Source organism: Dromiciops gliroides, chromosome 1 (genome assembly GCF_019393635.1).
Source record: "Dromiciops gliroides isolate mDroGli1 chromosome 1, mDroGli1.pri, whole genome shotgun sequence".
Lineage (NCBI taxonomy): Eukaryota > Metazoa > Chordata > Mammalia > Microbiotheria > Microbiotheriidae > Dromiciops > Dromiciops gliroides.
Window position 1 is genome coordinate 615,165,138 of NC_057861.1, and position 15,847 is coordinate 615,180,984.

The 15,847-nt window shown below is 36.4% G+C and overlaps 1 long non-coding RNA gene and 1 pseudogene across 1 annotated transcript in view; both read right to left on the minus strand.

Moving 5' to 3' along the window:
• Positions 1-951: 951 nt before the first annotated feature.
• Positions 952-15,847, minus strand: part of LOC122736480 — an 81,746-nt gene continuing 66,850 nt past the window's right edge. Inside the window, exons 2-3 of the long non-coding RNA XR_006354201.1 lie at positions 4,224-4,261; positions 952-1,157 (exon numbers count right to left, since the gene is read on the minus strand). This is a non-coding gene — a long non-coding RNA (uncharacterized LOC122736480). The remainder of the gene's footprint in view (positions 1,158-4,223; positions 4,262-15,847) is intronic.
• LOC122736479 lies at positions 5,854-6,202 on the minus strand (annotated as a pseudogene).

Genomic DNA, 15,847 nt, shown 5'->3' on the forward strand with positions numbered 1-15,847 from the left:
TTTTATACAAGGTCACACATGAATTTTGGTGACTGTGATTATGCCAGAACATTGACCAATATATCTACCACCACTACTTATACATTGATAGTAAGTGTACGTTTTTTATGGAGGTGACAGGGATGCCTCCAATATCTACTGGACTGGCATGAGGTTGAGTCTGAGGAGAAGATATGGAGGTCAATGGATAATGTATACACTAAAGAACTGAAAGATGCCTTCCAACAATGTCTCTCCAATCAAGCCATAGCCTCAATGCCTGAGAAGATATTCTAGGAAAAAGAGAGCCCTAAGCCCATGACCGTAATGGTACAACTAGGTCAAGAAAAGACATAGCAGGCCCAGCCTAGGAACCATAGTGGCATGTCAAGAAAGAGTAGGGGTGAGGAATACAAGCAGCTACCATTAAAGACTGAAGAGTGGGGGAGATAAGTTGATTATCCGCAAGGAAGCATGGTATAAACATGGGCTTAAATAGTGCCTCTGACACTAGCTACATGACCCTAGACAAACCATTTAACATTTCAAAGCCTCAGTTTCCTCATCTACAAAATAAGGGAAATTATACCTACTTCACAAAGTTGTTGTGAGGCTCAAAAGAGAATGTATACTCATAAGGGAATATAAATAGAACAATTTTATTAATACTTTATTAAATTTAACATATACTACATATATACATATATATAATGTATATCAGATTGCCTGCTGTCTAGGACAGGGGGGAGGGAGGGAGAAAAATTTGAAATTGGAACTCATATAAACAAATGCTAAAAACTATCTCTAAATGTAACTGGAAAATAATAAAATACTTTTTTTTAATTTAACATATACTTTTAAATAATAATATAACAAGTTCAAAGTTTTTATACAATCCTCTTTCTTGTTCTTTGTACATTAAAATGTTTATGTTTGTTGACAATTATTATTAAGAAATAATTATTCATAGTTCAGGCTACCCTGAACTCTCAACACTAGCAGGAGTGTATCAATATCCTGTCATCTAGAAGGATTACATTGTATTAAAAAGAAGTTAAAAACCTATAGTGTAAACAACACCAGACATGAAGTCAGAAGACCTGGGTTTGAATTCTTGTTTTGCAGCTGTGACCGACCTTCGGGAAGTCACTTAATCATTCTGAGTCGGTTTTCTACACCTGTAAAATGGGAGAGTTAGGTTAGATTGTTTATAAGGTCTCTTTTAAGTCTACCTCCCATCTCCCTATGAGGGAACCTTCACACTCCTATATTGGCATAGGGTTTCCATTTCTACTATCCCACCAAACCAAAGCTTTAAAAACCTCAGTGATGAATCATTTACTCCCAAAAAGCCAATTGCCCTATTTCCACCATGGCTTTGTACTCACCTGGGATTCTCTAGTTCCTGACTATTAACATCTGTCCTGTTCCCCTGCTTCATCTCATATGCGTGTTTGGCTGCTCACTTATCTAGTCTTAACCCAGCCTGTGTCTCTGGATCTCCTTCGGTCTGCTCTACATGCTATAATATTCTAGCTCTTACCCCTGTTCTAGGCTTCCTTGCTATATAGAAGGGTGATGCTGAAACTACCCTACCCCATTTTAGCCCTTATATCATAACTAGGTGAGAGTGTGTCTCAATCAATCATGGACCTTAAGATCAAGTGTGAAAAGTCTGTGGAAACCATTTGATGAAATGAAAGGATGACAGACAAGACATCTGAGAGATGTCATTTGACTGAGGGATTTCTTTATACCCCCTAAGTGTGTATAAAAGAACTGAATTAGCTAGAAAAGGATGAAAGCACAGAATTCTAGCTGAATGCCCTAAGAAAGACATTGGAGGAGGGAGGGAAAGGTAGGAAAAAGAGAGCCCTCAGCTTTCACCTCACCCAAAGATGATCTTTCCCATCTTCCAATTAGTGTCCTAAATAGCCTCACCAGACCATCTATCAATAGTGATCCCAATACGCACCAGTATGAGCTAAGGAAATACTATACTAAGGGCCCTATAAGAAGTCTAGCAAAAGGCTACATCATGCCAAAGGGGAACTTCTCTAGCATCAACAAATGAGGAGCTGTGACTTGTCACATGTGCTCTCTAAGCCTAAGCCCACTTTCCTGTGGAATCTATATATACTTGTAGGAAAGCGTGTCACGGACTTTTTAAGAGGATGTTTTATACCAATTGTTTTTAATATACTACCTTAGTGAATACCTCTTCCTATAAGATACTTAATGATGGCTAACCAAATTGATTCTCAACTAATAATCTGGGGTGAGGCGAGAAGCACACCAGTGGGGCTTTCAAGCCATAAGCGTTAGAGAATCATCCCTGACCCGTCAAGGGTACTCTTAAAAACCTGAAGGAGAGATGACAGACAAGTTCTGGGAACCTAAGAATTATCTGTAAGAATAGAAGTTAAGAGAAAGGATGCCTAAGAATATTATATGAGCTACAAATAGGCACTGTGCTCCCTCAACTTTAGCATCCTCCCCTTGCCCTTGTCTTCTGATCCAATGGCTACTGACATAAACATGTTCTGAACTCAGCCTATAATAGTTCCCAAGCTTCAGCCTTTGATCCCTAATCCACTTACCTCCCATTTCCTTACTTGCTGAACAAGTAACATGATTCCTCAATAGTTACCAACAGTAGTGAATCATATTTGTAACTTCCTTCAGTATACTGTGATGTAATTCATATGGAGATTTGAACACTTAAAATAAGTAATTCCCCCCCACTCTCCCCCCCTCTTTGCACCTGTATTAGGATTCAATTAACTATTAATCTTGTTTGTTATAGTTTTCAAGTTTGCACATCACTCTCTTGCAGAGCTGATTAATATTTTGCCACTGGACCCAGATGGCTCTAGAGAAGAGAATGAGGTTAGTCACCTTGCACAGCCTTCCCTCACTTAAATACAATTCACTGCAATTCATGACATCACCTCTCAATGTCATGGTCTTCTTCAAGAATGAAGGACAAACAACATCTATTGATATCATTTGCTCCAAACCACAGCCTTTCCTTGTTCTTTTTCTTGCCCTAAATATTGCTAACAAAGTGTTTTTGTCATACTTTCCATTTTATCCCAAACCTCAGTTCATGATGGGTTGATTAAGTAGTTTTCTGAAGGTTTAATTTCTGAAGAAATTTAAACCCAGGTCTTCTGACTTCAAGAAGTGTTCTTTCCACTATAGATGGCCATCTTCCTAACACAATCATTAAAAGGTTTTGAAACTCTTCGATATTTGTCCTTGGTTACTTAAGCCTCTTTTCATCTTTTGTACATGTCCTTTAATTTCTTGGCTTGTCAGAAAGATTCATATATAGTTATAGCAGTTCCTTCAGCTTATCTCCCTTTTCCCTCTCCTTTTTTCTTCCTAATAAAGATCATTTATGATTATACTTTCAGAATTTTGTTCATAAGAATATCATGTCCCTTGAACCATATTTCCTTAGAATTGATCTTGTTCTTATATATCCCTAAATATCATAAAATTTGCTGCAAGGATTTTTCCCAATTAACTGTTTCCTTTCTCATTATAAACTGCATGATTTTGTCTGTGCAAAAGCTTATTAAGTCTATGTGGTCATTTTTCTCCCAAGGTTCCTGTCATTACTAATTCCCTGAGCAATCTTCCCCAAATCTAAAGTAGTAATTCCTTTTGGTTTTTTTTAATCTTTTAGGTGATGACATTTTTAGTGAATCATTCTGTCAAATGGCCTTTTAGCATAAGGAGACTTTCAGAAAATATATAGCTAACTGAAGTCTCTCACCACCTGTCTTTTTTCTCTGTGCCTTTTCTTTTGCCTGTATTCAGAAAATATCATCCATACTTTTCTTTTTGGCCAGGGTGACCTATAAATAATAATTCTATTGCTTCTATTTTTCTCTCCTTTTATCCTTACTCAAATTCTCTCCACTGTACTGCCAGCCTCAAGTTTGTATATTTCTATACAGGTATATGTCTTATTGACTTAAAAAGTAATTTCTTTCCCTTGTTAGATGTTTTTCATGATCAAGGCATAGCATTCATTGTCATGTTGCAGATATTCAATTATATTCAATACAAAAATGTATTGAGACCCTGCTGTGTGCTACAAATTATGCTGTGCATTGTAGGAGAAACAGAGTTTAGAAAAGATGATGGTCTCTCCTTATGGAATTTGGAATAATAGGGTGATAAGATACAAAGACATATAACTCTAAAACATATTAGATGAAAAGTACACTCACCACTTTTCGTGATTTCCCTGCATTCTCAGAGGTCCCTTCTGATGAAAAAGAGAAAGAATATATTAGTCAACTCTGTTTTGAAAACTACATCCCATATAGTGATACTTCCTGAGTCTAAACTCACAAAATTTACCACCACTCAATGGTGCCTGTTTTGACACAATCCATCAAACCAAAAAACCTCACAGTTTTCTTCTATACAAAGGACATCCCTATACATACTTCCTGGATTCCACAAATGCATCAAATCCCTAGTGTGAATAAAACCAGAAAATCAATTCCCAATTAATATTATGCACCCAATATATTCCCAAGTCTTTAAAAATAGCAAAATAAAAACAATTAAATAATCAACAGCCTTCCTGAATTAGAAATTAGGCTACAGTATCCACAATAGCTAGTTGAAACTCTCCTTTAACAGTGATTTACTAGGGACAGACAAGTTAAAGTACTAAAACTACTTCATGAAAGTGTTTCCAAGTCTTAGCTATCATAAAAAGTGCTGCTATAAATATTTTGTCATAAGTGGGGGTAAAAGACCTATAATTGAGTCTCAAGTTCAAAGGGTATGGAAGTTTTAGTCACTCTTATTCGCATAATTCTTGACTCTAACTCCAGCATTCTATCCACTATGCTACCTCAGCTTCATTTTAATAATTTTAATAAAAATATAATTTAAAGTGTGAACAAAAGACCAGATAAAATTTGTGTAAGGTTTGTGTGTGTATGTGTCCTCTCACCCAACTGCACATTCAAGCAGTGAAAGGGGAACTTTATTACTAAGGACTTTCATCCTCCTGTTAAAAGCCCTATGAAGTGGGTGGGAAGAGGTAGAAAGTGGCTTATCTTCAATATCTTAAAAAAATAAAAGCAACCATAGATGAAAAAGGAGATAAGATCCTGATAATATATATCAACACCAGAAGGCAAGGGTAAGTCTCAAGATGAAAAGGGAATGAAAATAACTTAGGGTATCTAAAACAGGGAATTCTCACACTCAAGAAAGCAAAGACAAGGAAGAAGTCTCTTCTGGTATTTTATAGTTAATTTTAATTAGTTCAAAGCAAGGAAAAAGCAAAGGAGTATAACATAAAGACAAGTGCCAGGAAAAGTAGCAATGGTCAAGCTATCTGATTACTACAGAGAAAAGAATCTGGTTCTCACAAGACAAAGATAAGGATTTTACCAAAGGGAAAAGGAGCCTAGATAAGATGAAAAATAATAATAATAATAATGTTGGACCCTGATGCTTTTCCAGACAATTGTAGTGACTGATCTGAGTTTATTGTAAAATTAATATAAGGAGAAAGAGTTTATTCAGAGTCACAATGTTAAGAAAATTTAATATAAGTTTATGAAAAGGGAAAATTAGAAGTATGGTAATTATTTGAGAATTAGAAACCAATATTAACATCTGAGAAAAGAGTTTGAGTAAACAATGAAAAATAAATTTGCTGTTTATTGCTTCCACATCAAATGAAGCATAGTTGCTAGTCACTGGTCGATTTTAATAAAAGTCTTGCTTTCCTTTCTACAAACTTACTAGTTACCTTTCTGTTGGTCTGCTTATCTCTCTCTTTTTTTTTTTAAACAAGCTTTGGCCAGTTTATTAAAGAATATTTTTGTACAGTTTACTTTTCACTGGTCTGTTCTGGCATGCTTCTAATGATATCAGAATCACCTGAATCAATGATAGCCAGTGTACAAACTCTGTAGTACTTCCCACATGCTGTACCCAATTCAGTGTTGTTGCCACTGTAGTGATGTATGCCAGTTTTGGCCAACATAGCATAATATTCAATCTCTGATTTCCTCAAGGCTGGGCAGTTGTTGGCCAAGATGACCAATTTGGCTTTTTCTTGTCTGATCATTTTCAGGGTCTATTTGTAGCCTAGCACACATTTGCCGCTTTTCATCACCAGCTGGAGCCTTGAGTTGATGGACTCCAGCCACTTTTTCGTCTTCTTTGTGGCCACCATCTTCCTGCCTGTGGTGCGGGAGGACCCTCAACCAGAGACCTGTTGCCAAGATGGCCAGGAAGCGAGAAAGGCTGCTTATCTCTTACTATTTTTTAATCTTACCATGAACACCCATTCTTTGTGACAAACAAATCTCTTAAGTTGTGCCATTCTGTTCATTTTTGCCTAATTAGCTCCCATAATTCCAACCTCCATTTTACTATTTTGCATATTTCTTCATGACAAAAGGCTCACTTTGCATTGAATGGGATCTAGAACAAAAATTATAATACTTAGGATAAACCGGTTTAACAGATCATAGCAATATAGCATGATACTGTCTGAATAGTTCCCTTTGCCAAGTAAGTACCAAAACCTCACAAGCTCATCATAACCCACAACTCAAGGCACAGGGAAGACACCATTACTTTTCCCTCCTGTGAGTAAAAAGACTAGGCTCACTTAAACCCTTTCAAAAGATTTTCTCTACCACAACTCTTCTCTCAGGACTAGTTTTCCAATTGGGTCTCCCAGTCTAAAATATCTCCCCAGATCTCTTTTTCCCTTGCAAATGATGAATAGTAGCTCCTGAAAAGAAGCAAATACTACCCATTTTCCAAATAGCTACCAGAAATATCCATGGAATGATCATTGAAATCTTGAAGAATGAATGTTAATTTCATCAACTTTCACAATAGGGCTTATGAAGAAAAAATAGAATGCATATTTGTTGGTAGATTGTTCCCGGAGTCAATTTACATATTCAGAATTGAAGCTATCAAAAGAATCTGGTTATTCATTCATTTTTTTAAAAAATACTCTAACCCTTACTGCATACCTCAAAACCTAAAAATTCTTCAATTTTAAGAAAGCTACATTCCCCCTGGTTTTATTTTCCCTAAGTTAAATAGTCTCAATCATAGAAGCAGATTTTTAATGCCTTAAATACCTTCAAATTGTGCCTCAAAATGGCACAATCCTTTTTATATATGATGAAGTTAATGTCTCTATACATACAATAAAGAGCATAGATTCTGAAACTGGAAAAGACTTTAGGGACCATCTACTCCAAACTGCCTTGATTTACAGATGAGGAAACAAGGACCAAGGGAAGTAAATCAACTTATTAAAGATCATACAGTAACCTGTATCAAATTGCTTGACTTCTCAATGGGTGGTGGGTGGGAGGAGGAAGAAAATTTGGAACTCAAAATTTTTTAAACAAATGTTAAAAATTGTTTTTATATGTAATTGGGGGGAGATACTAAATAAAAAATTTTACTTTTTTTTTTAAAAAAGATCATGTAGAAAGTGACAAGACCAGGATTTGAACCCAATTCTCTGAATAGCAAAGTTAGTGTCAGTTCCACTATATCATAACATAGCATTGGCCAGAAACTAGATGGATAGTAGAAAGAAGAAAACTTTCTTCCTCCTTTGCTCTTTTTTTTTTAATTTTTTTTTTTTATGTTTTTGGTGAGGCAATTGGGGTTAAGTGACTTGCCCAGAGTCACACAGCTAGTAAGTATCAAGTGTCTGAGGCCGGACCTGAACTCAGGTACTCCTGAATCCAGGGCCAGTGCTTTATCCACTGCGCCATCTAGCTGCCCTGCCTCCTTTGCTCTTAACCACCTAAACTGCTGTGGCCCAGATCTTGATGTGGTCAGGACAGGCCTAAGGCAGCAGGAGAAATTCCAGGGATGGATGACTAATAGGACTTAGGGGATAGTGGTGGGAAGGGCCACATGAAGACAGACAAGATGAAGCCCCTTCAATCTAGAGAGGGAGTAGGATATGAATCTCAGGGAGTCAGAGTACATGTCACAGGCTTGTTCCCCTTTAAAGAAAGCTGCTTTTCCCTCAAACCCAGAATTCAACAAATTCTTAAATGAAATTAAAAACCTCTCAATGTGTCTAAGCCATTCTAACCCACAAGACAGAAAAAACAGATTAATAATGTTCAGATAAGTAAGAAAAAAACAATCTTATGACTTCACATGTAATGCAAAACAAGTATACCTATTTCTAGCATGAGGCAATCATTTTTCATAACACTAACACTCCAGGAATATTCACAGATGAAAATGTAAGGAATATGCAAATTAAGTAAGATATTGTTAAGGCAATTGACATTTGGCCAAAATTTTGGAAAGGACACCTCTCTGGAGTCTCTACTTTACAAATGGCAAAGGCCTTGGGTTTACTTTGGGCTCCAAATATAAGCACTTATATTAAAAGTAGAAAAACTGTGTTCTTTCACAAGAATGTATTATAATATTTAGTTTTCTTTTATCAAGTATCCTTATTAAAACTCATAAAATTTGGCTTTGGTCCTCTAGTATTTTTTATAAATACTACAGTAATTCAAGAACCCAAAATTTCACCTGTGTGAGCACTCCTTCCATGGATTCAGAGTACAGTCCTCTCTATGCTTTGGTAGAGCAACTGCTGTCAATATTAAAATTCATCATCTTATGGCCAACTCTCTGGTGATGAGTCTATTCTGGTCCTAGGATTATAGACATACAATTCACCACCAAGCCTGGACTTGAAGATTTTTTAGATTGATAGTGCATGCTATGTGTTCTTTTGACAAAAATTTCAAAACCTAGTATCACCTTCATGCCACGATGGCTACATCAGAGGATGATTTTAGAAATAAAGGGGCAAAAAACAAAAAACAAAAACAAACAAACAAAAAAAGAAGTAAAGGGGCAGGGGCAGCTAGGTGGCCCAGTGGATAAAGCACTGGCTCTGGAATCAGGAGAACCTGAGTTCAAATCCAGCCCCAGACACTTGACACTTACTAGCTGTGTGACCCTGGGCAAGTCACTTAACCCTCATTGTCCTGGGGGAAAGAAGAAGAAGAAGAAGAAGAAGAAGAAGAAGAAGAAGAAGAAGAAGAAGAAGAAGAAGAAGAAGAAGAAGAAGAAGAAGTAAAGGGGAAAAATCTGTGTCATAGAAGATAGCAGTATCCAAAATAAACAATAGAGAACAGAAAATAATTTCCTATAATAAATAGTACAGTTTTAGTAGTATTTTGTAATCATTTTAAAATAGGAATCAAATTAGGGAAGCAGTAGATCTTAGATATATTTTGGGTATATGTGGACAAAACTACAGGTTCAAAGTAAAAGAAAAATATACCTTTTAGATAAGCCCTTAAACATCATCTTTAGTAAAAGATGAAAAAAAGGCTAAGTAGTAATAAATATCCCAATGACAATGAGATTATATAGCCCTTAGCAAATAATAGGAACCTAATAAAGGCTATCAAATGGATAGTAACTACTCTGATAAATACAACTGACCTTCATAATTACCAGAAGGTTTTTTTTTCTGTTTTATATCTTGTGAATGTGTTACAGAGGATACAACCTTAGAAAACACAAAAAGTATGAGATTTTCTTCCTGGAATTGTTCATTTTAGAGTCAACAAATAAAAAAAGTATTTCTGGAATTATCAGGCCAATTACAGACTGATGCTATTTCAACAATTTTGCACGAAGACACTGGTAATGCCTCCTACAGGTGTCCTATTAGATATGTAGGGTGGTTTTTTTAATTTCTTTTTTTTTTATTGGGAGACAGTGGTACAGTGTTGAGACTTCAAGTCTAGAGAACCTGGGTTTGAATCCTGCCACACAGCTGAGTGGTCTTAGCAGTCAGTGAAATTTTCTGAACCTCTGTTTCTTTATCTATAAAATGGGAATAATATTAATTGCAGTACCTACTTTGTAGAGTTGGTAAGAGGCTCAAATGAGATAATGTGGGCAAAGCACTTAGCAAACTTTAAAGCACAATAAAAATGTCAGTTATTATTATAATTATGATTTCCTTTTCATAACTATAATGTAATCATTTATAAGAAGTATAATACTGATGAATATTCAATATCAATTGAATAAAATTACAGTGTGATTAAGACTTACAGTTGAATCTGAATATAATGTCTCCTTCTAGGAAAGGTGTTCTTTGCAATATATAAGCACTATCTTGGATGCTGAGAGAATATCAGCTCTCACTAGTAAGATATTGGAGGATTCATTCTAAAGAAACAAAAATTGTTAAATTAGATACTTTTTTAAATCATTGAAAGATCAATAGTCTGTTCCTAAATATCTATTGAGTGGCCTATTGCTCCTATTTTTTTCCACTTGCCTTCAATAACTATAACTTTTTAAATAAAAACTGGAATTTCATTCTTGAATGGACAGTATAGCAGATGAATCTCTCAGATGGTGAGTTAATTGGCAATTATGTATTCCATACATCAGGCATTTAAATATTTATCCACAAAACTATAACTGCATAAAACATTCATATAAAATTTCTTACATAAAACACACATTTATAGTTTAGAAAACTGAATCATTTCCTGTGATTCACTGACCTGGTGTTTTATTTGCTTGATACAAAGAGGCTACTATTTTTGAATTGTTTATATACGTTTTAAGACCTAGTCATATTTCATTATGAAACACATAAATGTTCAAAACCTACCCCCTGAATGCAGTTTCCTCATCAGTAAAATGGGGATAATATTACTTTTAAAACATCCCTCACGGGGCGGCTAGGCGGTGCAGTGGATAGAGCACCGGCCCTGGAGTCAGGAGGACCTGAGTTCAAATCCAGACTCAGACACTTGAAACTTACTAGCTGTGTGACCCTGGGCAAGTCACTTAACCCCAATTGCCTCAATTAAAAAAAAAAAAAACATCCCGCACAGGATTGTTGCAAGACTCAAATGAAATAAAATATGTAAAGTGCTCTGCAAATTCTAAAATCCTACATAAATATTACTTGTGGTATATAAAAATATTCAAATATGATAACTTTTTAAACTAAATGACAAGATCTATCTATATTTTTTGTAACTATTCAGGTCATTTCTCTGTGCTTTAGTTTTTTCATCTGTAAAATGAGAACATACTATCTCACAAATGTTGTTGTGAGGAAAGCATTAAATAAACCTGAAAGATTTATCATCATTATTGTTATTGAGCAAAAATAATTAAGTACGATAAATATCACTCATCAATATCGGAGAAAAATCAGAGCAACTCCTTTTGTCACAAGAGTAAGGGTGGTATAATGGGTTGGGTTCATATCTACCTGTAACTTGTTTGATCTTGGGCAAATTATTTTCTTAGGGCCTCAGTTTCCTCATCTATAAAATAAAGAAGTTGGATTAAATAACCTGGGAGGTCCCTTCCAGTGCTAAATAATGATCTCAGCACTTTCCATTCTCCTTGCCTTTCCTCACAAAATGGATTCTACCTTCTCTATGAAACCTCTCATGATCCCCCTCCCTCTAAATAGATATCTAACTCCTTTTTACTTCTTTCATAAACCTTCCCATCATACTCCCACTACAGGAGTATTAGGGTCACTGGCTTGGAGTAAAAGTATACTAGGAAGATCCTCACTAGAGGTGAGGGGAATTTGAAGGACAAGAGGGAACTTTAATCATCCCTGTAATTCATTTACATATCTGGGAAGCTATGTACAAGAATACCTCACTTTACAGAATAAATCAGTTCTTGAAAAAATGTTTTGTGGGAAAAAATGTTTTAAGTGCAATACAAGAACTTGCTTCTTAAGAATTCTGTTTTTCATATAAAAGGAAGAACTTTTTTGCCACTCTTCCTCTAATTTATCTTTTATCTAAACTCAAATTTTCGTTTTAGAGGACTGAGAGGAGGAAATAGAGAAGACTCACACAGGAAGAAAAGGCATGTTGAGGTGACAATCTGCAGTGCTACAAAGAGTGCCCATAATGATGAGGTCACAGATCCATTGAAGTATTGCAATGTCTGCTTAAAGTAAGGATTGATCTCTAAGTCTTTCAAACGTATATTCTCGATTTTTCTTATGTGTTTGCCCTTATTTCTCCTAGACTAGGAATTCTGTGAATTGTAGACCTCATTAAAGTAAAATCACATGTCCCTAACTTCTTCCTACACACCAAAATTTAACTGAAGACCATTTTTTAAAAATTACTGATGGAAAAATTCTATCTCTGACCATTTTGTTTCATGACAATAGATAAAGCTACCAATCAAACTTAATACATATCTTGACATACTTCAGTAGTATATATCATCAACAGAACTATAACTGGGAATTCTGGCACCTAGAAAAAATTCAGTTGGAGGTGGGTCAACAGACATACTAAGACACTCCAAAATTGACACATGCTGCCATTGCCACTGATTCTGGGCACAACCATTGCCAAGAGGAAACAATCTGGAAGGAGGAAGAAAAACCTCAATTGCCCAATAGATGCAAGTTTGTTCATCAGTAAAAGTCAGCCAGCTGCTTTGAAAGTTATCATGAAGCAGACATGGAATTCTAAGAGGTAGCATATGCCTTTGTGTTTAGTCAATTAGATGCTCCTAAAGAGGAACATCTTTTTATTTGGGGGGGGGGGAACAGAAAGGGAAAAGTGAAGTAACTCTTCATGGTACCTAATACAGTACAATACTGGGGTACTTGACACATTTTGGCCAAGAGCTATGGAAGAATCTGCTTGATGATGGGTTTCAAGCTGATACAGAGAGAAAATGTATAACAGAAATAAGACATCCAAGCAAGTGTTGTCCATTTCAAAGCAGTCTCCTTGGAAGGCTATTCACTCATTCTAATGATGCTACCATTGCTCAAAATATTTAAGACTCACAGATCTCAAGATAGAAAGTACCTCAAAAGCCACATAATTAAACCTCTTTACTTTACAGATAAGGAAACTGAGGTGAAGTGGCTTGCCCAAGGTCACACAGATCAAACCTCAGAGTTGGGACCCTAACCTGGATACTCTGACTCTAAAATCAGAACTCTTTCCATTCATAGCACTCCTTCTCATTATTTCTGGACCTGTTCTTTTGAAGTTGTTTTCAGTACTTCTATCACCTTCTTAGAAAAATCCTCAATGGTGACAAGTCTTTGTTTCTTTTTTTAGCATGCAACTGATTTTCTAAAACAATGAAAACTGCTTCAAACAACAACAACATCGTTGAAATTAGCGTATATAACTTCCCAAAGTGTTTACTTTGAAAAGGCCATCAGTTAGCTAGATGTCCCAGAGGGAAGAATTCTTATCGATATATGGAACATACAGAAAGACAGATGTACACCTGATGAAAAGAAACTTCTTAATAGTAATCCTGATATAACCATTTAAAAATCAATCATACTACTTTAAAGTTATTTATGGTATGTAGCACAAGTCTATTAGGGAAAGGACTGTCATCTGTATATGTCAGGGATTGTGACTGCATTTGGGGCTGAATTATTCTGGTGTCTGAGGTGATGAGAAAAACTGTCTTTACCCTGTAATATTACCATTATTTGGAGGAAAATGAAATGTGGACAGATTATATAGGAACATAGGTGGAATGCCCTCAGGTATACTGAGCAATAAGGACTTCTTCTGGTGGATTAAAAATGAACCTTGAATGGATGAACAAGTAACTGTACTCAAAATCTCTGATCCTGTGATCCTAGAATTCTTGGATCAGTTCCAAAAAGGAGCTAGGATCTCTGGGAGAGGATGGAAAAAAGAGCAAGAGAATAAACATTTATATAGTGCCTATTATATGCCAGGCCCTATGCTAAGATTTTGGGGGCAACTAAGTGGCACAGTGTAGAGAGTGCTGGGCTTGGAGTCAGGAAGACTCATCTTCCTGGGTTCAAATCTGGCCTCAGACACCTACCTACTGGCTGTGACCCTAGGGAAGTCACTTAACTGTTTGCCTTCGTTTTCTCATCTGTAAAATGAGCTAGAGAAGGAAATGGCAAACTGCTCGATCTTTGTCAAGAAATCCTCAAATGGAGTCACAAAGAATTGGACATGACTGAACAACAATATGCTAAGAGCTTTACAATTAGTATCTCATTTGATCCTCACAACAATCCTCTAAGGTAGGTACAGCTATTATCCTCATTTTATAGATAAGTAAACTGAGACATACAAGGGTTAAGTGACTTGACCAAGGTCATATAGCTAATAAGTACCTGAGCTCAGATTTAAACCCTCCTCTTTCTGACTCCAGGCTCACCACTCTATCCAGTGTGCCACCTAGCTGAAGATAACATGTTCTTTGAGACCTATGGGAAAGGGTCAGATCATTTATTTTACAAAACCTTCCTAACCTTTTATACCTAATTTACCAGTCAATGGCTAGCACAGGCTCCACCAGGTATAGGGATAGCCTTTTCAGAAACCAATTAATTTTCCCAGAGCCAGCATTCACTTCTTACCATATGCCAGATAGTCAGTAGCTGATAAAAGAGCTACTAGGCTAGTGGAGAAAGGGGATGATCTTTGTAAACTACAGGAGTTATAATGCAGCATCTCAAATAATGTAATGAACAAAGAAAACAAAGACTCTATTACCTCCAGCCTTCTCTTTCTGTTCTCTTTTCTCCCCACTGGCATCCCTAGACATAAAAGTATACCTATAATACAGGCCAATATAACACATTCATGAAAAAGTAGCTGAAGAATTCAGCACCAAATACTGGACATCAGATGGAAGGACTGAAGGGAGAGAAAAGAAACATTCTAGAGAAGGTTGTAACATTGGAAATGAAAATTAACTCTGATGGCTGAGGTTGGTCTATTTGTCTTGGCATAATCTGGAGAAGAACAGGAGATGATATCTCTTTTTCTTAAATCTGCTTCATACAAGTGGGTGTTTCCCTGGAGCCAAACTAGGTAATAGCAACTAACATTTATATAGAGGGATGTTGTTGTTGTTGTTGTTCAGTCATGTCCTACTCTTTATGGGGGACCATAGCATGCCAGGTCCTTTTATCTTCCACTGTCTCTCTCTCTCTTTTTTTTTTTTTGTGAGGCAATTGGGGTTAAGTGACTTGCCCAGGGTCACACAGCTAGTAAGTGTTAAGTGTCTGAGGCCGGATTTGAACTCAGGTCCTTCTGAATCCAGGGCCGGTGCTCTATCCACTGTGCCACCTAGCTGCCCCCTCCACTGTCTCTTGAAGTCTGTCCAGGTTCATGTTCATTGTTTCCATGACACAATCTAACCATCTCATCCTCTGTCTTCCCCTTTTCCTTTTTCTTTCAATCCTTTCCAGCATCAGGATCTTTTTTCAATGAGTCCCATCTTCTCATTATGTGGCCAAAATATTTAAGCTTCAGCTTCAGTATTTGACCTTCCAGTGAACAGCCTGAATGAATTTCTTTAAGTATTGACTGATTTGATCTCCTTGCTGCCCAAGAAACTCTCAAGTGTCTTCTCTTGTACCACAATTCAAAAGAGTCAGTTCTGTGGCACTCAGCTTTCCTTATAGTCCAACTCTCATAGCCATACTTCACCAGTGGAGAAACCATATCTTTAACTATACAGATCTTTGTCAGCAAGGTGATGTTTCTGCTTTTTAGTACACTGTCCAGATTTGCCATAGCTTTCCTTCCAAGGAGGAAGTGTCTTTTATTTTCTTTATGGCTACAGTTGCCATCTGCAGTGATCTTTGAGTCCAAGAATATAAAATCTGATATTGCTTCCATTTTTCTATTTTCAAGGAAGTGATAGGACCAGTTGGCAAGATCTTGGTTTGGGTTTTTTTTTTTATGTTAAGCTTCAAGCCAGCTTTTAGGCTCCCCTCTTTCACCCTCACTAAGAGGCTTCTTAATTCTTCTTC